This window comes from Zophobas morio, unplaced genomic scaffold (genome assembly GCF_036711695.1).
Source record: "Zophobas morio isolate AGI-343-1 ecotype UQ-CSIRO unplaced genomic scaffold, CSIRO_AGI_Zmor_V1 ptg000012l, whole genome shotgun sequence".
NCBI classification, from domain to species: domain Eukaryota; kingdom Metazoa; phylum Arthropoda; class Insecta; order Coleoptera; family Tenebrionidae; genus Zophobas; species Zophobas morio.
The window spans coordinates 1855796-1880639 of NW_026972117.1; the positions used below are offsets into that span (position 1 = coordinate 1855796).

Consider the following 24844-nt stretch of genomic DNA (forward strand, 5'->3'; position numbering starts at 1 on the left):
TTCAATTTTTCAAAAAGGAAATGTCACCAACCCTCAGGATTATTAAAAAAAAATTGTAAGGCTTACAAAATTCTTTCAAATTTTTCCAAACACAGAACATCAGACCTCTCCAAAAATGATCTTAATTCTTTCGGAAATAGAACATAAGAGGCTCCCAAGATTCCTTCAAGTTCTTTCAAATACACAACAGCAGGCAGTCCCAAGGTTCTTTCAGGTTTTTACAAAAATACAGTACCATGGCCGCCAAGATTCTTTCAAATCCTTCGGAAGATACTTAGAGCACCTTCTAAGATGATGAATAAACATTAGAAATCCTCAAGATTCCTACAAAATTAAGGCACCAAATTCCCTAACGATTTTTTCCATTTCTTTCAAAGATAAAAGACCAAGGGTTTCCAAGATCCTTTCAGATTCGTCCAAGAACAGGACAACAGGAGATCCCCAAGGTTTTTTCACTTACTCAAGAACGGAAAATCAGAGGCCTTCAAGATTATTTCAAAAATAAAATATCAGGAGACCCCCAAGATCTCCCAAAAACAGAACATCAGACCTCACCTCCAAATTTTTTCAATTCTTCCAGAAATAGAACATTAGATGCCCCAAGATTCCTTTAAAAATAAAATACCAGGTTCCTCAAAGAATTGTTTTTTATTTTTTCAAATACAGAACACCCAGTTTTTATCAGATTCTTCCAAAACTAGGACAACAGGATTTCCCCGAAGTTTTTTCAGTTACTCAAAAATGAAATATCAGGGGCCTTCAAGATTCTATCCGAGTATTTCAAAAATTAAACATCACGGGATCCCAAGATCCTTTCAGATTCTTCCAAAAACAGGACAACGGGAGTTGTCCAAGGTGTTTTCAATTTCTTAAAAAGGAATATCACCAGGTCTCAATATAATTTCAAAAAATAAATACCAAGGGCTACAAAATTCGTTCGGATTCTCCCAAACACAACACACCAGACTTCTCCAAAAATGTTCTTCATTCTTCCAGAAATAGAACATCAGAAGCTCCCATATTCTTTCAAAAATAAAACATCAGGTTCTTTAGTTTTTTTTTTAATTGTTTTATTTTTTTGATAAATAAACATCAGAGCAGCAAGAGTTCCGCAGAGCTTTTTCAGTTGCCCGAAAATGAAAAATCGGAGCCCTTCACGTTGTTTCAGATATTTCAAAAATAAAATACCTGGGGATCCCAAATTTTTTTCAGATTCTTTCAAAAGCACGACAACAGGGGGTTTCTAAGGTGTTTGCGATTTTTTTTGAAATAAAATAACGTACGTTTATGGCGTCGAACAATCAGCTGGACGTAAACAAAGAGCCAAAAATGTTCCAAATCGTATCCTAAAACTGCTCATTGTCGAACGCCCATAAAGTATTGTTCGGCTGTATATCCGACCTGACGACACTCTACACAAACATCAACGATCGACGTCCCCTGGATTCCATTACACGTCCTTGCGTTACGTCCAGGACGATTGGTTTCAGCAGGATAAAAACTGCAGCCGTCATTTCCAAACAAATCCGCTTTGTTTGCTGCTTGCATCCACCGGCCGAGATTCTTTCGACCCGGAAATGACACAATTTTTTTTTTTTGCTCTCTGGAAAGTCATTGTTGCACGGTAACGAGACGACGACGATTGGAATAAAAGCGCTGGAGGCAAAGAACTCTTCCTGAAAAAGCTCCAGAAATATGTCGCAGGAAAACGCAACATTTATTTAATGATTATAGGACGCGATGCAAACAACAAGAAAATTCGTATCTTCTTGTTCAGACGGCTGCGTTTATTGTAGGAGCAACCTTATGACGTGCCTCACCAACCTCACAAAGGAGCCTGACACAAACAACTCCCTGCTGTCTGCACCCAATTCCAGTACTCACTCTAGACCACCTCCATAACATATTTCCAAATAAATAATGCATCAAAGAACGCCAACAACAACAAGCGAGCGAACATGCTCTAAATCGAAATAAATTGAAGGAAACTCCGTTTCATCAATCTAAAATAGATACACCGACGAGCAAATGCACAAAGAAGTCCATTTCCTCGCCTCATCCTGCATTCCTTTTATTCGCAGAGCCCACACCGTTTCCGCATATTTAATTTGAGCGAAACCAAAGAGGGCCACAGTTTGTTACATTTCACGACAAAACCGCCGTAAATCATCGGATCCAGCAGGAGTTGTGCAACGTTCGCTGTAGCCGCGGGCTGGTTTTAATGACCGATCAAACTTCTAGGCGCTGCCGAGTCCCTAGAAATAGGAATCCGTCTCCGCATTAATTAAGCTCTCCGGGTCCATTTTTCCCGAAATGAAAATTCCAAAGCAAACAGACGCGTCCGATGGCCGCGATCGCGCCTCCGGTGTCTGCATTTCAGGTTAATTAAAGTATTTGCGGCGCTTCCCGCGCCCGAATTGAATTCATTAAAATCATAATGAAGATGATTACTCGGAAGCAAAGACGATGATCGAATTAATATCGTCGAAATTTCGCTCAGAAAAATCGAACCGGGAACGAACCGCCGCTATTTCAATTTCCTTTTAATTATGCTCTTGCCTCTGGAGAATATTACAAGCCGAGTTAAAATCAACATCGAGCGAGATCATTAATGCTTGCCGAGATTACAATGTGTAATTAAAAAGCTACTGGAAGCCGGGTCACACCAATAAAACTTTTATATACTTTCGGGGAAAGTACACGGCGATAATTTCGTTTGCGGGGAGCCGGGGCGCCGTCTTTCTTAATTAGGGGGGTTAATATCGGGAGGGCGCGGCGAGGGGCGATAAATCGAGGAGAAACCGGGGTATTCGGGGAATGTGGCGGAGCATCTCGAGGGCGCGCTGTCAAATCCCAACTAGGAGTGGATTTATGATTAACACACACAACGACAAATTTTTGAAGTTCGTCGAAGTAGAATTAAAAACAATAGTTTCGCTTTTTGTCAATTTCAGGTTCGCCCCTGGTATTTTAAGTACTTTTGAAATACTTTGAAAGACCCTAAGGGCCCCTGGTATTTCATTTCTGAGTTAAGTGAAAAAACCTGATGAAACAGTGAAACAGTCGAGAGTGACAGACGTGTTAACTTCGCTCCTCACTTATTAGTGACTTTTTGCGTAAGCATTTAATTATTATAAACTATAAAGATGCCGTCCTCGTGTAAAAAATGTAACACAGCAATTACGCCCACAGTTCCGAGTTTGAAATGTTGTATTTGTGGTGTGCATAATCATATCAAATGCTTGGATATATCAAAGGCTCAGTTTGAATTAATGAAGACCATATCAGGCTTGGACTGGAAATGTCTGGAGTGTCGTGGACTCAACTCTACTAATGCCAATGCATCCAAATGCAAATGTTGTGAAATTATCCCAGAATTAAAGATTATAATCGATAAGTTATCACAGTCCGTGGAATTATTAAAAAACCAGCTATCGCAAGTTAAAGAAACACCATCTGCTATCGAATTTGAAGAAGTCGTGCAGGAGGTCACCGACCGCCAAATTCGAAAATCCAATTTGATTATGTTTGGAGTTCCTGAACAGGCTTCTAAAATGTCCTCTGCAGACAGAAAAGTTAGTGATGAGAGCTACGTAAACAATTTCTTATTTCAATTTGGTGAAACTTCAGATATTATTTCTTCCAAATGTAATCGAATAGGCAGATTTGAACCCACTCGTGCTGCCCCACGTCCGATGAGGGTTTACCTAGAAAATGGTGAGCAAGTGGTAAAGCTTTTACGCGGGATAAGGAAAAATCGTGATATCATTAATGAAAATCAAATTTATAAAAATGTTAGAGTGTCACTGGACAAAACACCAAAACAACGTAGTTACTACAAGAAAATCAGACAAGAATTACAAGAAAGAAAAAATGGGGGTGAGGAAGGTCTTATTATAAAATATATAAGGGGAATTCCGCGTGTTATGGTAGCGAACAAACGTTCCAATGACAGAGATTCAAATAATTTAAACAAGTAAGGCCCAACTTTTCTATATCACTATATTACCAAAATGTGCGTAGTATAAGAAATAAATCAAATGAATTTTTTAATGCCACGTTAGATTTAAGTTATGACATCATCGCCATATCTGAGACTTGGTTATGTAGTTCCATCTCAAATTCTGAAATTGTTTCTTCTCACCTGTATAATATCTTTAGAAACGATCGTAATTATCAAGAGTTAAATATATCTAGAGGTGGTGGTGTCCTTTTAGCACTGCGATCTCACATAATTGCCGAAGTTGTTGACTTATCTCAATTACGTAAGAATATAGACATAATTGAAATTGTAGGATGTAAATGTTGGCTTAAAAATTCGATATTTTATGTATTTGTTGTATATTTCTCAAGAACTTCAACATGTGATGATTTGATGATATTTTGTAACTTTTTTGAGGAGTTTTTCAACAAAGAAGATAATATTTTGATCTTAGGAGACTTTAACATCCCCCAATTTATTCAAAATAATGACAATATCTTGGTACATACCCTCAATAATTTTTGTAGTTTTATGAATTTTATTCAATATAATTGTGTGAAAAACGCCTCAAACAAATTACTGGATCTTGTATTTTCCAATGTCCATTGTCGGGTTGAACATGATTGCAGTCCTGTGGTTGCGGAAGACACCCATCACCCGGCTCTTTCGATTTTGATTGACTTCACTGTTGACAACTTTAGTAACTTCCCTTCCACTAGACCAAATGGTGTAAAACTATACAATTTTAAGAGAGCTGATTATCCTTCTTTATATCAGGAATTATTAAATATAGATTGGTCCTTTCTAAATAATTGTGTTGATGTCGATAGTATGGTAGATCAATTTTATAACGCCCTATATCATATTTTTGATAAGCATGTCCCAATTTATCCAAATAAATTCAATAAGATTCAGTTTCCGCCATGGTTCAATTCTGTGATTATCAGTAACATTAAATTAAAAGGTTATTATCATAATAAATATAAGCAAACTAATGATAGCTCCTATTACGTCAAATTTAAACATTATCGTACTATTACTAAAAATCAAATATCTCTAGCTTATAAAGAATATCTGAATTCCATTCAAAATAATCTATCCCAGGACCCAAAAAAATTCTGGTCGTATGTAAAATCAATGAAAGGTCAAACACGCATACCCGGAAAAATGACTTTTAATAACGTTTCTTTAAATTCTCCAGAAGACATTGTCAACGCATTTGCCACATTTTTTCAGTCGTCCTATGTTTGTTCTCAGAATTCAACAGATTTTCCAGTGCCTTCATCTGATTATCTTTCTTTATCTATATCCAGCATTACTCACAATGACGTTTTAGTTGCTTTCAATAAAATCAAAAATTCTTTTACTGCTGGGCCTGACCAAATCCCAGGTTTTGTGATACACGATTGTAAAAATATTTTTGTTCAACCTTTATTAGCAATTTTTAATGTTGCCCTTACTACTGGTACATTCCCAAAAAAGTGGAAGACCTCTAAAGTCACACCAATCTTCAAATCAGGTAATAATGCTGAAATAGATAAATACCGTCCTATATCAATAATAAATAACTTTTCAAAAGTTTTTGAAGTTGTTCTGTATTCGTTTATCTATCCTCATGTTCGAAAATATATCTCTCCGCAGCAGCATGGATTTGTTGATGGGCGCTCAACGATAACCAATTTAGCTTGTTTTTCCCAATTTCTGACAGAAGCTATTGATAATGGGTCCCAAGTAGACGTCATTTATACAGATTTTGCGAAAGCTTTTGATCGCCTTGATCACTTAATGTTATTATCTAAACTTCAGGTATATGGTCTCTGTGGCAATATTTTCAATTTACTTCGCTCATATTTATCAGACAGATCGCAATATGTTTTTTATAATGGTCACTCTTCTCATATCTACGATGTCACATCAGGAGTTCCACAAGGAGCTAATCTTGGTCCGCTACTTTTCATTTTATTTGTGAATGATTTGCCTACCATTTTCAAGAGTCAATCATTAATATACGCAGATGATGCTAAAATATATCACATTATTAGAACAACTGAGGATGCACATCAGCTTCAAAGTGATATGAATCAATTCAACAATTGGTGTTCCTTAAATAAAATTACCCTGAATGTCACTAAATGTAAAGTCATATCATTTACTCGTAAGAAAACATTACACAAATTTGATTATTCAGTCAATAACGAAATCATACCTCGATGTAATGTCATAAAAGATCTGGGAATCACATTTGATTCAGAACTTACATTTCAATGCCATATCAACAATATTGTTGCACGTTCGTTCTCTTTACTTGGGTTTATAATAAGGCAATGTAAAAACTTCAATAATTTAAATACTATTAAGATATTATTCGAGGCATATGTTATCTCATGTTTGATGTATGGTTGTCTTATTTGGAATCCATTATAACAATGCTACATAAATGTCATTGAGTCCATTCAAAGAAAATTCATGAAATACGTATGGTTTAGAAAATACGGTACTTATCCTGATAGAGGAATTGATAATGCTTTGCTGCTAAGTGAATTCAACATGTTATCATTAGTTAGCAGAAGAGAAGTTGCCATTACTTTATTTTTCTTTAAATTAATTCATTCAAGGATTGATTGTGCCGAGTTATTGGGAAAAATTTGCTTTCATGTTCCACGCTTAAATTGCAGAAGTGATTTGCCTTTTTATGTGCCTTTAGCTCGTACAAATATTTTAATGAAATCACCTTTAAATATAATGTGTTTCCTTTTTAATAAGAACTTTAAGGCTTTGGATATCTTTTCACACAGTTTCAAACAATTCAAAATGAAGGTAATAGCTTTTTATTTTAATAGTAGTTAATTAAATTATTACACCTATTAGTTGTTGTTTCTACTAATTTGAATTTGTGTCAAATACTGTTTTTACTATTATTATTATTATTTAAAGTTGGTTTGTTATTTCTTTTGTTCTGTTATTCATTTATATATAAGCACACATACTTTTATTTAACCTTCATGGAAAGTGTAGTTTATAGTTTCGGTTTTCTGTTTTTTTTTTTTTTCTTGTCACTCTAGAATAATATTAGGTTATTAGGTTATATTCATTCATTGCTCTGTAATTGGTTCGCTTGAACTGTTGGGCAATAAACTTATTATTATTAAAACCTTGGCGAACTCCTGTTATCCTGTTTTTGGGAGAATCTGAAACAATCTTGGGATCTCTTGGTTTTTTATTTTCAAATTTCACAAAAAACTGAACCTTCTGACAGCAGAACACTCCGCCTCTTTAACCCAGCGGCGCTGTCGTCCTCCTGAAAGCTCCCCCATCTCCTCCTTGTTAACAACATTCTTGCATAAAGCCAAACTTAGTTCAGTGACAGTTTAAAATTCCCATCGTGTGCAATAGTCAAGAATCCGGCAGTCGTCAGCGCCGTCTCCCGATCCCCCGACTCCGGCTTTCAATCAGCTTCAGGCAATCTGACGAAACTATCCGCCGAAACTAAGTTTTAAAGAGAGAAGATTTACGAGTCGATGCGAAATCGGCGACATGCAGCCCAAAACGATCCCGCATTATGCGTTTTATCTCGCCGTCTTCGGCTTCGCAGACGTCTCTATATGAAGGTGCTTTTTCATAAATTCCGGCCGGAGTTGATCTAATTTCGGCCTAATCGGGTCGCTTATGGGGGTTAGTAGTGTGTGGAAAGTGCAGTCGTCGATAAAAACGTCACTTGCATGAATTATGCAGCATGCCGGAGCGATCTCTCCGCGGGCCCTTTTACGGAAGATCGCGTCGCCGCTTTAGCAAACGAAGGGGTGCAGGTGGACGTTTTCATAATTCCCGTATCAGAAGCCGAAAATGCGGCACACTTTTCCCAACTTTCCCAATAAAATTCGCTCCCGACTTCTCCTTATTGTTCGAAGTCGAGTCCGCTTGTTGCTTCCCAACAACAATATTTACTTCCTTGCGAGCTCACCTTCCGCCGATTCCGGCCAACTCTAATAACACCCGTCGCCGTCTAAATTATTAATTATCCTTTTCGCTGCGAGCGGTCCGATAAAAACATCACCTCTTGGTGTTCCGCCGCTGAAAAAGGGTCAGGCCGAGGTTCGTACGGTCGAAAATAAATTCGCGTGCAAGCGAAAGTTCATCGACTTTGCAGAAAGTTGGCAAGCGGCCAGTGCAGTTGCAGTTTTCGATTTCGCTCGCCGAGGTTCGGAATCCTGAGACGACGATTAAGAGTTATAGCTTAGACAATTTTTATGAGGGGTTTTGTGTCACGGGGGCAGAAATCCACTTTAGAGGAAAAGTTGGCGGCGTTATAGCGAGCTGAAAGAATGGTTTTCCACCACGTTTTTCTAATTCTAGCTTGGTCCTGCGTTTTTTGCCGTTTTTGGACGCATCTAATTTTCTGCCTTAAGAAAATTTTTTGCTATACATGAACACTTATAAAACATAACGAGACGTGTAATTTGAGAGCACTTGATGATAAAAGCTAGTTATAAAGCGTGCTCGGAACTTTAAAGTTAACAAAGTCTATCGATCGTGACCTTTCCGAGAAAGAAACTAAATTCGAGGTCTGTCGTCAAAAGAACAAATGTTTATTTCCTTAGCGTGATCCATTTTAGAACCCTTGTGGTCAAAGTTGGAAGATTTTTAATTAAATAGTTTTTTGATACATTTTCACTTTCTCTAAATCTCCGTCAAAGTGTTAAACTAATATTCATAGGTCATCCGGTGAAAATAAAGCTTGTAACTGTCTACTTTAAATTTTTTTCTATGGTTAAAATATGTGAGGTGAAGTCTAAATATGTGGTGAAAGTATACCTAAAATATGGTGATCTGTACCCGAAAGAGATTTTTCTGAGAAGAATAATTACATACTCGTATGTCTGATAAACAAAAAGTTAAATTTCAACTTAAAGAAAAAAATATTGTCCCATGATTGATCTTCACACTATATGTGTGTGATAATACAAAATACCACACTCGTGTTGGTGGTCGTAGGATAACGGGTCAACTCCCACCATGAAACTAATCCCAGTACCATTAAAGCTCTTATTTATTTCCCTCCGACCGGCAGCTAGTTTCGCATTATCATTACTTGTAAATTGTCAGCGTAGGTCGAGTGTTACTTCTCGATGAGCAGTGTTTAGTGAAAATTTCACCACTCTGTACATGTTTTCTCTTTTGTATTAATTTTCGAACTTTGCAGTTCTCTTTCATCGAAAACTACGAAACAAATCCGTTAAACAAAGGCCCACAACAATGAACCCGGGGTGCTGTATAATATACAAGGAGGAAGAAAAAGGTGGATATTTTTAACGTAAAACTGAAATAATGAAGTTGTGTTCGCGCAGGACGATTGATTTCAGCAGGATAAAAACTGCAGCCGTCATTCACAAACAAATCCGCTTTTGTTTACTGCTTGCATTCACCGGTCGAGATTCTTTCGACCCGGAAATGAGACTGTTTTGTGATTTTTTGCGCTGCGGAGTGGCATTGTTGCAGGGTAACGAGACGACGAGGATCTGAATAAAAGCGCTGGAAGCAAAGAACTCTTCCTGAAAAAGCTGTCGCGGAAAAGCCACATTTTAAAATCTAGAAATGCGCTTTCGAACAGAAATTCAATTTCTAATCCATGGAACGTTAATTATAATAATTTGTATAACGGCGACAATTTGCTGTTGAGAAGTATTTAAATTTTAAAATTAGGAAAACTGACGAAATTTTAGGAGCGAAAATAACACCGCCCCTCCTTGAACAGGCGCTTTTCTCATTTTCACCTTGTTTTCCCGTCTCGATTGCTCATTTGTAGCTAATTTAAAACGGCATCATTAACCGGTGCTTCCTCATCGCCGTAAATAATTCACCGTCACGTCTGTATATTCCAGACTCGTTAGACCGGAATTAAAATATTCATATTCCCCGATTGCTTATTTAAACGATTCCGTCGACAAGTTCTACGATTTCGTGCTAAAACAAAATAAAACAAAACAAAAAAACCGAAATAATAATAATAATACTAAACACCGCCGTGGCGTTCTTTCATTACCGTAGTCGTCCTCTCCCGAAAATCCCGCTTTCCGTGTCAAATAATAAATGCGAACTTAAAGAGATAAAAATAAATAATTCAGACAAGAAAATGAAACGCACAGTCCTGTAGATGAAATAATAAATTCTCGGCTGGAACGAGGAGGAGCAGAAGGCCGCGAAGAATATTAAAAGAGACATAAATAACGGCGAAAAATACAACACAAACCCAAAACCAAAGAAAATGAGTAGGTAATAAATATGAAATATTCAAATTAGGCCCTCGAGCGCTCAAGGAGGCCCTCCTTACCATACATTACACGCATGTCGGCAGGAATTACTTTCGCCGCGCCGAAATGAAGAAATTCGACTTTTGGCGGAGCGAGTTTTCCTTAAAAAAATCCGCTCCGGCGGAAATTCTCGAATTAATTCAAGCCATAAATCTCGGAGGTAACGCGTCTAATTTAAGTGTTGCGAAATAAAACAAAAAGTATTAATAACGACCCGAAACGGAACACTTTTGTTTAATGAAATTCTGCTTTTAATTAATGACTTAATTAATTATCAAAACTCCGTTTTTAAGAGAAAGTCCTTTTATTGTCATGTTTAATTTCGGAGAGTTTTTAAGGAGCGCTGACGGAATTAATTAATTTTTCCGGGAGCTGGCAGGATGTAACAAACACAGGTAGCAACGCACTTTCTTCGCGCAAAAATTAGAGCGACTCCCAATTATTATCGGACAAGGTGCGGAAGAGAATTTCGGATAACGGAGATTTTTACGCTGTTGCAACACACTGCACTAGAATGACGTCAATTGCAATCATTTATCGTCTGGGTGCATCGTCTGATGTGCCTTGACCTTCAGTGCGTTTCAGTGTTGGAGCGATTACTTTAAATTTCTTCGTAATGGACTTGTGTAATGGGAATTTCTAGGTCTTTCGATAAAGAGTCGCTTCTTTGCATTCTGTCCATAACAATAACAGCAGTCTGTAAAGAGCTTCGGGCATGTTCCACTTTATTAGCAAATTTTTACCTACACGACGTGAGCTCCCGTTTCCGTCCGTCTGTCTGTCTGTCGGTGAGTATGCTTAATTTGTTTAGAGGAAAAACTCAAAGCGGACTTGTACACCACAAGAATAATAGTTTCGGAAACCATGTGCCTAATACAGATGATACAGACAACAGACAGACGGACAGACACACAGACGGAAACGTCGAGAAATCGCTCGAGAAGTAAAAATGATGAATATGCAAACTAGAATAAAGTTCCACTTATCAGATAAGGCAAACTTTGACCATAAATGGAAGAATTGCCTCCGCAGTCGCAGGTAAAGCTCGTTTTTATAAATACTACCAATCAGTCTAGAATCCATCGCCACTTTCAGACAACCAGGCGCACCTATTTCCACTAAAACCGTCTGTTTTTCGTCGAAACCGTCTATTTTTAGTATTTATTGCTTTAATCTTATCGCACGCATGTCGATTTTTCTACCAGTTTATTTGTAAGTACTTGTCTCGCTCCTATTGATACAGTTTATCAGCGCTATTGTGTGTTCCGTAATCCCGCGTAGTAAATTTTATTGCTTGTATTAATAAGCACACTTTCATTGTTCCCAACAGAAAAACCAGGCGAGTTCTTGCCAAAATCTGTCAGCGCACGGTTTCCGCATATTTCCCCGATGATATCTCGAACAATGCAGCTTCCTAAAAATACCCGTCTTACTCACGTTGGTGACCTCCTAGTTTCGAAAAAATGCGACAATTTGGCATTTTTATTCGGCAAAAAAGCGCCCGGAAGAAAGCTCGCTTCCAATCACACAAATTTAAAAATATCGAGCGACATTTGTCACTGTTTGTTCACATGTCACCAAGAAAGATAATATTATTCGTTCCATTTCTAGAACTGTGTTGATTCATTCGAGTGACATAATATTATTAGAGTCGTCGTTTTTAATGCACTTTACTCAAAATTAAACGAACGAATTTAGTGTCCAAGGCCCAATTCCGAACTAACGCAAGAAAAATAAAATACAGAAGCGCTGTTCCATGGTAAAATTCCCTGCCGAATGGCGTAATCTCTCTCCGGAGAGCTTAAGCGACGTATCCCAAAGCTGCACCATCAATCCCACATTAAAGTCTCTCTTTAATTACCTACAAGAATCGGCGAAGAGCGATCTGGGGGATTTGGACTCTCCAGCTGAGTTATTCTAAAATTAATTGCCAACTGCGTACACTAACAGGTGATTAGTTTTTCGTGGACGGTCACATTAAGCAATTATAAACAGCGACGAACGAATTAATTAAGCGCCATCATCGATTAGTAGATACTTACAGTTTTAAATAAGTGTTAGCTTGGCAAGCGGCACTTTAGTCGCGAATTTTCCGGAAAGCCCTCTTGAATGGGTTACGTTGTGCCACAGTTGCCCGAATTAATTCGGTTTATCGGTAATCCGTAACGCTGCGGTCAATTAATCCTTGCATTATAAACATGGGAGGTGTTTCGTGTGGCGAAATTGTTGCAAGATCTCCTCCCTCAGGAGCCATTAAAATGATTTATCGTGATCATTCCGACTGATCGGGATTACGGAACGACTTTGCAGCATGTTATGTGCGCTATGAAATTTAATTATTTGCTAAAGTTGGGGATTATGAATGCGAATTCGGAGCGCTTAATGGGCGAAGTGGGGGCAACAAACAGATGTAAAATTGGTTTTTCTTTTAGCAAACGTGAGAAGGACTTCAAAGACTTTAATTACAGGCGCTGGGATTAAATTATTTTCTTTTTGTTGCGAGATGTTTCGGGACGCGGTTTTTTCCGCCGGTTTTAATTTAAGGGAGGGCTGACGGCAACTGTTCCTATTCGTTATTCGGGCTCTTTCTAGGGTTGCTAAATTACGCACAAGGTGATGGACTTGTCCCGCAACATTTTTCGATTATTCATTTGTTGTTATTATTATTGTTTTCAGCAGGATGGGGTGACAGCTCATTGTATTTTACGATCATCGCAAGCCATGCATCAACAGTTTGGCTTGATTTAGACGACAGCCACTCCCAACACCTTCGGCAAGTTTTTCCCCTACGAAATGAAAATTTATCTCCCTCAATATTAAACACCCTCCGCATCCCATCCACAATCCGGCTTCATCCCACCTTTCCATTTATATAAAGTTGCGATTTGAGGAATTCCTCCTGAATATCGAGTAGTCGAGAAGACGGAAGTAAAGTGAAGTAAACAAATCAAGGCCTGCGTCACACGAGGGTGGCAGATTTGATATAGTGCCGTCCTTGACCGCTTACACATGTACCACCGGAGCATTACATCCGCGATAGGGAAATTTATACGTCGGAACGAATAACCCCGCGTCTGGGCCGGACTGGCGGGATTTCTCCGGGTAATCGATTCCGGGGCGCGTTTTCCGGGCGGGCGGGCCCGTCCCTGCCGGCGCCCCGCACAAAGGGTTTTAATATAACGGGCAGGAAGAGGAACGGCCCGAGTTCATTTCGCCGCACGATGTCATCCGCACTGGACGATGATAAATAACATCAGGTATCCAATAGGAGTTAATTTATGTGATAAGGTATTTGCTCTTTTCAGTTGCGCCGTCCCTTTCCTGGGTTTAATCGCACAAATTGCGTGCCTCTTCAGCCACCGGGAATCCTTTTGCAAACGCACGGATTATGCGTCGGGGGTGTATATCAAAGCGGAGCGTAATTAGAACTCGTCATGCGGCGGGAGAGGGAACGGATCAAAGATTGGGGGGGGGAGCGTGAGAATAAGACGCCGCAGTTTTTTTTCCGAAATTTTGCCTTTTCGAACTCTTTCGACACACAATAACGATTTTTAACGCCGGCATTGTTGTAAACAAATTACTCAATTAGCCTTTTAGCGCTTTATTGTTTTACGTAGTTGCACAACAGGCGTAATTCGTGCCTAAAAGGGTAGAGGCCAGATAGTTACCTACTTTACGGAATTATGGGTGTGCCCCAAAATTTTATGGACTTATTGTTTCGCTTCTTTGCATTGTGCGGATCAAAAAAATTCCATTTACATATAATGGATTTCGAATTATCACACGTATGTCAACGTACGGCCGACAGCGGATTTAGCAGGGCAAGCCTCTACGCACAGTTATGCGGGGTTTTGATTTCATCTGAGATGCTAAGACGATGGAATCGGAATGGGACAAAAGAACAGGAAGTGGCCCGGTTAGGTGGAGTGCGGAGGAAAGGGACGGATTCGTGAGGTTAGAACGTGGATTTTGGCGTTGCGTAAGGCTTGAATAATGAGATGTTCCAGAAAAAAGACAGATTGTGGTAAAAGTGGCTGATAAATGTTTGTTTATTATGAGATTTAGAAAACCGACAGTTGTGTAATTGCGAATTCCGGGACGAATTTATCTGGATTTTTTTTATTTGGATATTACAATCGGCCGGAAATTAATTCCTTCTCTGAAAGAGGTAAAAAAGTTACTCCGGAACTGCCACCGTACTAATTTCAAACATTTAAAATTTTCTGCAGCAAAACCGGAAACAAAAAATTAAATTAAGTGCAGCAGAGAAGTAATTTACGAAGTCGTGCAAGGAGAGATAACTGATAATCCCATTTTTAGTAAAATCCCAGAGGCTTTGGAAGTTAATATGTCAAAAGTAGATCATCTCTTGGTTGAAATAGAACGAGAAGATTTGCGTGAATCCGAAAGCAGAGAGAATTCCATCGTTATCACCAGATGATTTAAAGAAAAGTCGAATGTTTTAGAACAGAAGCGAAACAAGAAAATTATTTTTGAGTAAATTCTTCTCTGATTTTATACAATTTCTTAATGCCAATCCAAACAGTTATATGTCACCGATTTTTCTTGCGTCTCGCCTCAGCAAATTTAATGCAAATTCCAACAAGTCGCGTCCGATTAAAATAACACTCAAAGATGACCAAGAAGTATTTATTGAGTCTAATAAAACGAAACCGGACTAATATTGAAAGTAACTCTCGCTTTAAATCAATTCTAGTTCAACTTCGAAAAATTGACAAATTGAAAAAATCCCAAAACTAAAATGTCGAATAACTGGGAAATCGAAAAGACGACAATTCGAAACATCGATAAACTGAGAAATCGACAAAAATTAAACCATCCAGAAACCGAAAATTGAAAAGTTTGAAAAATCTACAATGCGAGAAGTCGACAAATCGACAAATTAAAATAGCCCAAAATCGAAAAATTGAAAAATTTAACATTACAAAAAATAGGAAAATTGGTAAATAGAACAATCGAATAATCGAAAAGTCAAAATCCCGATAAATCGAGAACTCGAAAAATTGAAAATCTACAATTAAAAAAGCGAAATACCTACTGAAAAATCGCAAAACTCAAACATGGAAAAATTGATAAATAGAAAAACTGAAAAATTGTAGTATCGAAGACCTGGAAAATCGAAAAATTAAAGAATTAAAATACTGAAAAATCAAAAAAAAAACCGAGAAATCGAGAAACCGAAAAATCTAAAATTTAGACAAATGAAAAATTGAGGAATCAAAAAATTGAAATATTGTCAAATTGCAAAATCGCAAAACTAAAATGTCGAAAAATTGGGAAATAGAAAAACTGGAAAATCCAAACATCGGAAAAATGGAAAATCGAAAAATCAAAAACCGACAAATCAAAATACAAAACTAAAAACTGAAATACTTATTTTACATTAAAAAAAATCGAAAAATGGAAAAATCAAAAATTTATAAATCGAAAAATTAAAGAATTAAAATATTGAAAAAACAAAAAAAAGGAGAAATCGAAAAATCTAAAATCTAGGCAATTGAGAATTAGAAAATTGAAAAATCAAAACATTGAAATTTTGACCAATTGGGAAATCCCAAAACCAAAATGGCGAAAAATTAGGAAATCGAAAAACTGAAAAATCCAAACAGAAAAATCAAGAAATCGAAACATGAAGAAATGGACAAATCGAAAAGTCGGGAAGCTTAAAAAAGGAAGAATTCAAATAACCCAAAATCAAAAAATAAAAATTGAAATATTTTACATTAAATAAAATCAAAAATGGAAAAATCAAAAATTTTAAAAGTCAAAAAACCAAAAATCTAAAACCGAGAGTCCAGAAATTGAAACATTGAAAAGTCGAAAAAACGAAAAATGGGAAAACAAAAAAATCGAATAGTCGTAACGTCGAAAAATTCCAAAACTGAACTAACGAAAAACTGAAAAATCGAAAAGTCGAATAATTGAAAAATTTTAAAAATCCAGAAACCGAAATGTTAAGAAATCGAAATATCAAAAAACTGAAAAATCAAAAATTTAAAAATTCGAAGAACTGAAAAATCGAAAATTTTAAATTTAAAAAACTGAAAAATTAAAATTTCGAAAAATCCAAACACAATTGAAAATGCGAGACTGAAAAATTCCAAAAGTGAAATGAAATATTGGAAAATCGAAAAATTCAAAAACTGAAATATGGAGAAATCGAAACATCAAAATAACAAGAAGTCGAATTGAAATAGAACAAAATCAAAAATTCGCAAAATTGAAAAATCTCAAAACTAAAATATCGAAAAATTGATCAATCGAAAAATTGTAGAATGCAAAAATCGAAAAATGTCAAAACTGAAACGTCGATAAATTGAAAAACCTAGAAATCGAAGGATCCAAAAATCGCAAAGTTGAAAAATGGTGTAAGACGATTCCTGGCCAGATAGCGGCTTTAGCGCAAATTATCAACAAATATTCATTATCAATGACGGTCAAACGGCTACAGCCAATTGCAAACTACAGATTCACTCACCCCTTACATGTGACGCTCTAGTGCAGGTCCGGCCCCGCGACAATTCGGCCCCAATCACGAATATGAAAACAGACACACCTGACTTATCTGTCGCTAATGATTAAGAATGGGGTCACTCACCGGGGGGTCTCCACCCCCTAGCCCACTCCTTGTAGATCAGCGGTTCCAACTCACGGCGTCGTCTTCAGCGCGCAATCTTCTGGTGATGTAGTCGAGTTATCTGAAATCGCCCTAGCCGTACAGTTTGGGATGTACTGCCCGCCCACAGCCCCCTCAGAAGGAGCGCTGTCTTGGCCAAAATGGAGAGGACACCTCCACGTCCATACGTCACTATGTTTCCTCCAGAAACCGGGTTAATCTCCCAACCTAACCAGCAAACGTATTCTCTGTTGCATTCGGTTGCCACCACCGCCACCACCGGTCGGTCAACAGCCAGGACACCCCTTTCACGGCTTTCGCCAACCTGCCGTGTCATGAGCCAAAGGCGCCCCACCTGAGTACGCCCTCAGTGCTCAGGTACATACCATGGTATCTGCCGGAGATTTTACGCGTTCACATTACTCTCGTGGCCCCAGGTTCACCCTAACCTGCCACCTTCTCTTATCAACACCTTAACACCCAACTCTTTGGGCTTAACACTCAACCCGAGTCCGGCCCTGTCACCACACAGCTGGGCCTTCACGCCCACCGCTATTTTACACACTCTCACGGACTCTGACTAACTCGGACTAACTGCCCTCAAAATACACCCTCTGCATCTGAGATATGTGTCTTAAGTGGGGGTTAATTATTAAATCTGATTGGTTTTGTCGACTTAAAGACCTGCACTAAAAATTCCGCTTACAATGGAAATTTTAAAAAATCGAAAAGCTGAAAAGTCGAAAATTTGAGGAATTGAAAAACTGAAAACTCGGAAGTTGAAAAATCGAAACATCGAAAAGTGGAGAAATCGAAAAATCAAAAAATCGAAAAATTGATTACAGAAGAAATCGGAAACACGAAAATTTAGAAACGACAAAAATTAAAAAATCAAAATATCGAAAAATTGAGGACTCAAAAATTAAAGAATCGAAAAATTGAAAACTCGTAAAACTAGTATATCGGAAATGAGACATCGAAAAAATAATTTTTGATAACAATTTACCATACTTTGCATAACTTTCAAACGTTTGCAAAATTTCAAAACATTTTGCAATTTCAATGTTAGATTATATACAATTTTTTTCCAAAAATCTGGATACCTACGCTAAAAACGCAACACGGATTCATAAACCACAAGTGGAGGAATACGTTATTTTATAATATTTAAAGGGAAGCGAGCCATGAAACGTCGAGAAAACATGAAAGTAGGTAGTCGCCCGACGGGCTCGATTACAATACTTCATTAACTTACCCTCTAGAAGTAAAAATCTAATTTTCGGGGATCGAATTTTGACTCGACGAGGGTAGGTAAACCAGTGTCGAGGCTTCGGGCTTTTGACGGCAACATAAATTCGCATCGGCCTGACACGAAACGCCGCTAGTTTTTCGCATGAGCCTGATCTTGTAAAGCAACAGAATTAATCCTTTTAGCTAATCGTAAAACGAGAGAAAGCAGAGAGCTCGTAATCGGATGGAGCAACACAAAGTGTTGTTTATCGTAATCCGACGAGAAGCGGAAAACGATGCCCCGAAAGAGGGAAGGTGGGCGGAAAAATAATTTTTTCGGCTTGTTCGAAGCGAAAAACGCTCGTGAAAGTCCGCGGATTCTTAATTCGGCGGATCAGGCCTTGAGAGCACGTGTACGGAGTGGCTCGTTATGGATCTGTTTGTTGTTTTCGACGATAATGGTGCTATTGTTCGGCCATGGATTGAGCATTCCGAGACAGAGGGGACGCGAGATGCACTGTTGACCGATTTCGGACGCCGGGTTACGGCGAGATGAAATTGATTTCGTGTTGACGAGGTAATAAATTGCTTGATGAAAATGTGTTGTATAACGAGGTTTCAAGAGAGTATTGTTTGCGTAATAATTCTGTAATTTATTAGTAGCTGGGCCCAGCGAGGCCTTATGTAATGGAAAACAACTTGTATACTCAGGATCACGAAGCAATGCGTACACGTCATGGATGACGTAGATCCGTTACCAACACTAAATCAAAAATACGCGCCGCAATACGTGGCAATACGGATCAAAATCAATCAATTTGGGGGAAATTATATTGGTACGACTGATAGCGAAACATATGCTAAAGTTTTATCGATTTCACAAGTGTCATTGGTGTCAACTTTGGTTATGTTGTGTTAGGTATTGTTTGATTTTTCGCGTTTTTCTACTTTTCTGCTCGTGTAATCGTATCAGTTCTTTTCAGAACTATAACAGTTCTTTTTAGAACTCCAAATTAACTGTCGTATACCGTGGTACGTGTCGCTTGCTTGAACGTAAACATTCCACCATGCCGAAGCCCTTGCACAAAGATGCAAAGCAAATGGTCGCTAATTTAGTGGACTATTTTGCTAAAGAACGCGATAGCGGGGGACCTCTTTTACCACTAACAGCTGTTCAAGACGTAAGTAGGTGTATTTTATTACAATTACTAATGCAGTCACATTGTACAGAGGGTTGCTGCTGCTCTGGGTGTATGTGTGCGAACAGTGAACTCCATGGTACAACAAATAAAAACCGCAGAAGCTGTACATTCTCCCAAGAAATAGAGACCCCCGAACAAAGCAAGTGTGTGATATTAGCACTTCGGAGCAGTGTGCTATTCGAGAATGCTTATATGGAATGGTCGAAAAAAGTATGAATTTGATGCGCACGCCTTATAGATACTAACGATTATTTTACAGAAATACATGTTACACGATCGTCATTACTTGATTGCTTGAAGGAGAAACATATATTTGAAGTTTCTCTGAGCTCGTTAGGAAGAATTTTATATTCTCTATTGGGTTTCGTTATTCTCCAACAAGTGTACGAAGCGTCTTATGGAATTACATGTTATTCATGCAAGAACCAAATTCTTACGTGAATACATGGACAATCAGCAGAACCCAAATCCTTTGCCATGTGATCTTGATGAAACATGGATATTTGAAAATGGTTCGGTAGTTAGGTCCATGGCAAGACGATAGTGTCAAAAGTATCAGGACGTTCAAAATAGAAGGCAAAAGTTAGTAATGTGTCAGTTTCACGTTGGTTATTTATTCTTCTCACTATATTTTAGATATATTGTATTACATGTAGGTACAAGCAATGGATTTATTGATGAAGCAGCTCTGGTATTTTCTTCTAATACCAAAAATCCAGACTATCATGGCGAAATGAATCAACAGAATTTTCTCAAGTGGTTTCAGTTACTCATGAATCTTGAAGAACCATCACTGATTATTATAGACAATGTAAGCTATCACAGTACCCTTGCAAACAAATGTCCCAATGGTTCATGGAAAAAAGCAGAAATTCGTGAATGGCTTTAACAACATGACATAAGTTCAGATCCACAGCTGTTAAAAACGGAACTTCATCATTTGGTTGCACAGTAATGCATATACTATTCTCTATCGTTTCATTTAAAATATCATGTTTTTCAGAAATAAACATCCAAGAACGTATGTTGCCATGAATTGGGCCAACAGAATGGCCATAGACTATTGCGATTGCCGCCATATCATTGTATGTTTAACCCTATAGAAAATATTTGGGAATTACTACAAATTTTTATTCCAAACACATTGGGCATGATGGTTATGGTTAAAAAAATTCCGTGGGAATGTGGAAAGAAGCGTTAGCACATGTCACGCCCACAATGTGGAAAAATACTGTTGACCATATGAATAAAATAACACGGGAGTGGTGGGAACGGGAATTCAGATTATAGTTTTAGTGATTATGACAGTGAAGATTCTAATACTGCAGAGGGCATTCAGCCACTGTAACATGTAGGTTATTTTCCATTACCATCCTAATTGATTGTACTAGCGACATGTTCTGCTGATGTCTTTTATAATCACACTATCACTTCACTGGCCAAATATACAGATCACTGGTCAGATGAAGACGTTGTGCAACATGAATACTTATTATTATTTATAGTTTACTTTTGTATCTATTCCATGTCAATAAAGTAACTTATTCTGTAGATGTGACGTGGCCATTGTGGCATTGAAGACGGTAAGCGTATTTCTCTAACTTGAAGCCTGTCACAACTGTTCAATGCTGTCTGTTTGAGACGTATGTTGACATTCTCGTTGGTAGCTTTAAGTACAGTATGAAGCCTTGTACCACCCTCCAAGTATGTGTTTAACACCCAGTTGTCAGCAGTTTTTACCAGCAGTCAATGCAAAAATGAATGTTCTTAAAGCCAGTCATTCACGTTCCAACGCCGGGGTACGATTGTATTGGATACAACTGCTGTACAATTCTGCTAACAAGCAGCAGTACACACACGTTACGACCTTGCAGTTAAAATTTTGCGATCGTAGTGGCAACATGTCTGAAGAAAATGGACTTTTATAGCTGCTTTCACGGTTTGTATAACGTACACTGTCCACACGATCAAATTTCCATCCAATACAACACGATTGTACTACTGCAGACAGACTTGTTCACCAACCGTCCACATCCAACCGATTTGCTTGTCGCATACACAGACGTTCAAAAACACTTCAATTTCGTCATATCCTACACAATAGCACCGCGGCGTTGGAACGTGAGTGGCAGGCTTCAGTGACTAGGAACACGTGAAAGGGGTTACAGTCATGATCTTTCCTGTGCCTGAGTTTGTAATTTATAGCGTCTATGCAGCCTGCAGCATGCCCTTGTGTGCTGAAACACTGCAAGTGTAGCTTATTTCTTAACTGTTGCTTCACACTAACGGTCTTATCATGCTATAATCATAAATAGAACAAACCAAAACAATAACAAGCCGACATGTTTGTTGACAGTTTTCAAACCGATTCATTTGTATGATAAACGTGGTAGGCGCATGACGTCATACAGAGTCCGTGACGTGTACGCATTGCTTCGTGATCCTGACTATATGTGGAAAGAGGAAACTCTTGTAGCGAGTAATGAGCGTTTCTTCGGATCGTAAGCAACGATTTTATATGTCAGAGGCTACATTCTTTGAATTTTCCTTGGCTTTAGTGTGTTCTGCGGAATTGTTTTGCGCACCTCAAACGGGTTCCCTCACTTCTTCAATCCACAATGGTTTGTCGACTTGGTAAATTTCGCAAATTACAAGATACTGTTTAAAGATGGAAGCCGCTCAAAAAATGTAAGTCCTGAATTCCAGCCACAATCCTCGAATAAACACTCCTTGAATAAAAGTTCATACATTCAAAGCAAAAACCCAACAGAACGTGCTTAGTTCCTCCTCTTAAACCCTATTAGACGACAAAAATCGCTTTCGGGGGTACGTGTGCGAAATAAGTTCCAGCAATGTCTCCGTAATTTTAGATCACGAACAGCCACCGGAGGCAAATTGCGGCACATTGGTGGAAATTGGTCGCTTCCTCTGCCAAGTTTGCAGTTTCGGGGCTCAGAGTCAAGTGCCATTTTATGCCTCGATGCACAGGAGATGCACCAACTTGCATCTGAGCGGAGAAATAACCGGAAATACGTGATGCACTTTCGAGCGGAAGTCTGGTTTTAGTCGACTGCGCCAATTGAGGGAGCCATCAAACCGATTTCTGAGGATGCAAGTTGCCATTGAACTTGGTCGTTACCGTCGTGTTGTGTGTTTGTTCAGCGACAATTAATTCAAACGGGTTTTAATAAATGACTCTAGAATAAAATAATTACAGAATACTGAACACTAAGTCGTAATTTTTGCCTCGCCCAGCTTCGATTATCTCAAAACGGCCACTTATTACCAGTAATTAATTTTTTCAGCTGTTTATAAATGCACCTGATAATATCGGAAGTGCTGTTTTAAATCTTAATATTAATAATTACAGAAAGCAACACCTCCTCCACTTTTCCTTGTGTTTCTGTCGACGTTATGCAAAAACGTTGCGCAATTCTAACATTGCATCAGAAAATCAATACATCACCACCCTTCGATCCTCCGCCACTTTGCATCTGCTATGTTTTTCCGAAACTTATCGTTTCCGTGCATTTCTTGCCTAATGCCGCTTCCTGCTCCCCTTCTTCGGAAAATGAGCTGACACGATGTCGTAAGGCGAAAATTGGAACCTATTCCAAACAATATCCGTCTCGGGCAAGTCAAGTCGATTGATCGGGGTCTCAAATTTCATCATCGGAACAGTCCCGGCCCACAATTTACAATTGCATCCCTTCGGCAATCCACCGACGAAACGGCAGAGAAAAACGGAGTTTCGCATTCGAAAATGGGGACGGTTCATGAATAAGGGCCCAAATGCTTATTGGTTCGGGACGGCGAGGAATTCGGGGGTGGGGGAGCGTGTTTACATTTTATTGAAATCTATAAATTAGTGCGAATTTTGTTGTCCAAAGGCCAAATTAAATTAAAATCCGCAGCCAAAGTTTCGAAAAAGTTGAGCAGAGGAATTTTAGAATGGATAAAAACTCTCGCTGAGTTTTGAACTTCTAAAACGCTAAAGTTTCACGCGAAACGTGTAGGTTTTTGATTAAGAAAAAACTTGAGAGTTTAATTAATCATCATTAATACTCAAGTTTCTAAATGGGCGGGGCAAATATCCCGAAGCGGTGTTTAACCAGCTTAAAATCTACATGAAATATTTAAGGCGTTAAATCAGCTACATTTGTGTTATAATTTTTTTAAAATAAAGTAAAAAAAGCTAGTTGCCACGGCGAGCATCAGCATACAAGTCACACGTAATGCAAATGAATTATTTACGAGTGTGACTGCTGAATGACCAGGATCTGTTTACGATAGTCGTATTTAGAAAAAAATGGCTGTCTGTCACACGTTACAAACAACAATCAAGATTCCGCTGTTGGAGAGTGTCTGATGACCTCTCGTAAGAATCCCGAAACACCTCGAGAGATATTTTGTAATTTGGACAATTAGAATGACGCTTTCCATATTGCTAAATACCACAGGCTATCATTAAAATTAGTTCCAGCAGTCGTCGTTGCGTGTTTTGTCCTCCACAATGTGGCCAAACATGTAAGAGTTTTTTCAATTAGTCCTATACTTGTGATTTATGAATCCGCTTTGAGTTTTTACCCTTGGCAACCAAGAATCAAAATTTTATTACAACATATTATCATTGTTTAAGTATATTATAGTTGGACAACCTATACGGACAATCACTTTCCCATGTAGAAAAGAATGAATATATATTTTACATCTCACTCGCTTCACTATGAAGTGGCGGTACCTTACGAAAGGGGGTAAAAATAGTCCGTAAGCACGTGATGTCGATAAGGTAGTAAACGGACGTATTAATCAGTACGTTGTACGGGGAGCAGTCACAAAATAAGCAAACGTACGTGTTGAAGACTATACTGTAATATATGCGTCCCTTCGTCCACTTTAAAGGTATACGAAATTAAACGACCACTACTTTAATTAATAAGTAACAAGTCATCTAATTTGCCTCCAGAATAACTATGGATTATCATCAAACTATGAACACCAAATTAATTCAATATGAACATCTTCTTACGTATTTTTTTTATTAACAGTAGTCAAATCATTAAATACATATTATTTTTGAAACTAAAATGCATTTTATCCTAAGATTGTATCACAAAATATTCATCACCATTTAAATATATACGATTTAGACATCAAGAAATAAATTTAAAATTGCAAAAATTATACTAAAACAGCCTTAAATGTGTCTTGTATGTACGTGCTTATCAGTATGTAGGCATTTTAACGCACAGCAATAATCGTTCTTGATGAGTAATGACTGATGACTACTGTAACACAGTAAATCCTCGAAATCGAAAATTTAAAACACTGAAAAATTCAAATATGGGAAAATTGTAAAATCGTAAAATCGAAACATAAAAAAATCAAAAAAATTAAAATTGGAAAATCTAAAATTTAAAAATAGAGAAATTGAACAATCGGTTAATTCAAAAATCGAAACATCGAAAAATTGGAAAATCGAAAA

General features: G+C 38.0%; 1 protein-coding gene and 1 long non-coding RNA gene across 3 annotated transcripts in view; one reads left to right on the forward strand and one right to left on the reverse strand.

Annotated features, from left to right (window-relative positions):
* LOC135127564 (sestrin homolog) overlaps positions 1–24844 on the reverse strand; it is a 380608-nt gene that overhangs the window by 106060 nt on the left and 249704 nt on the right. The window lies entirely within an intron of this gene.
* Positions 19088–19929, forward strand: LOC135128266 (uncharacterized). Its single transcript, XR_010280357.1, has 3 exons — positions 19088–19338; positions 19388–19569; positions 19619–19929. It is a non-coding gene; the product is annotated as an uncharacterized LOC135128266 (long non-coding RNA).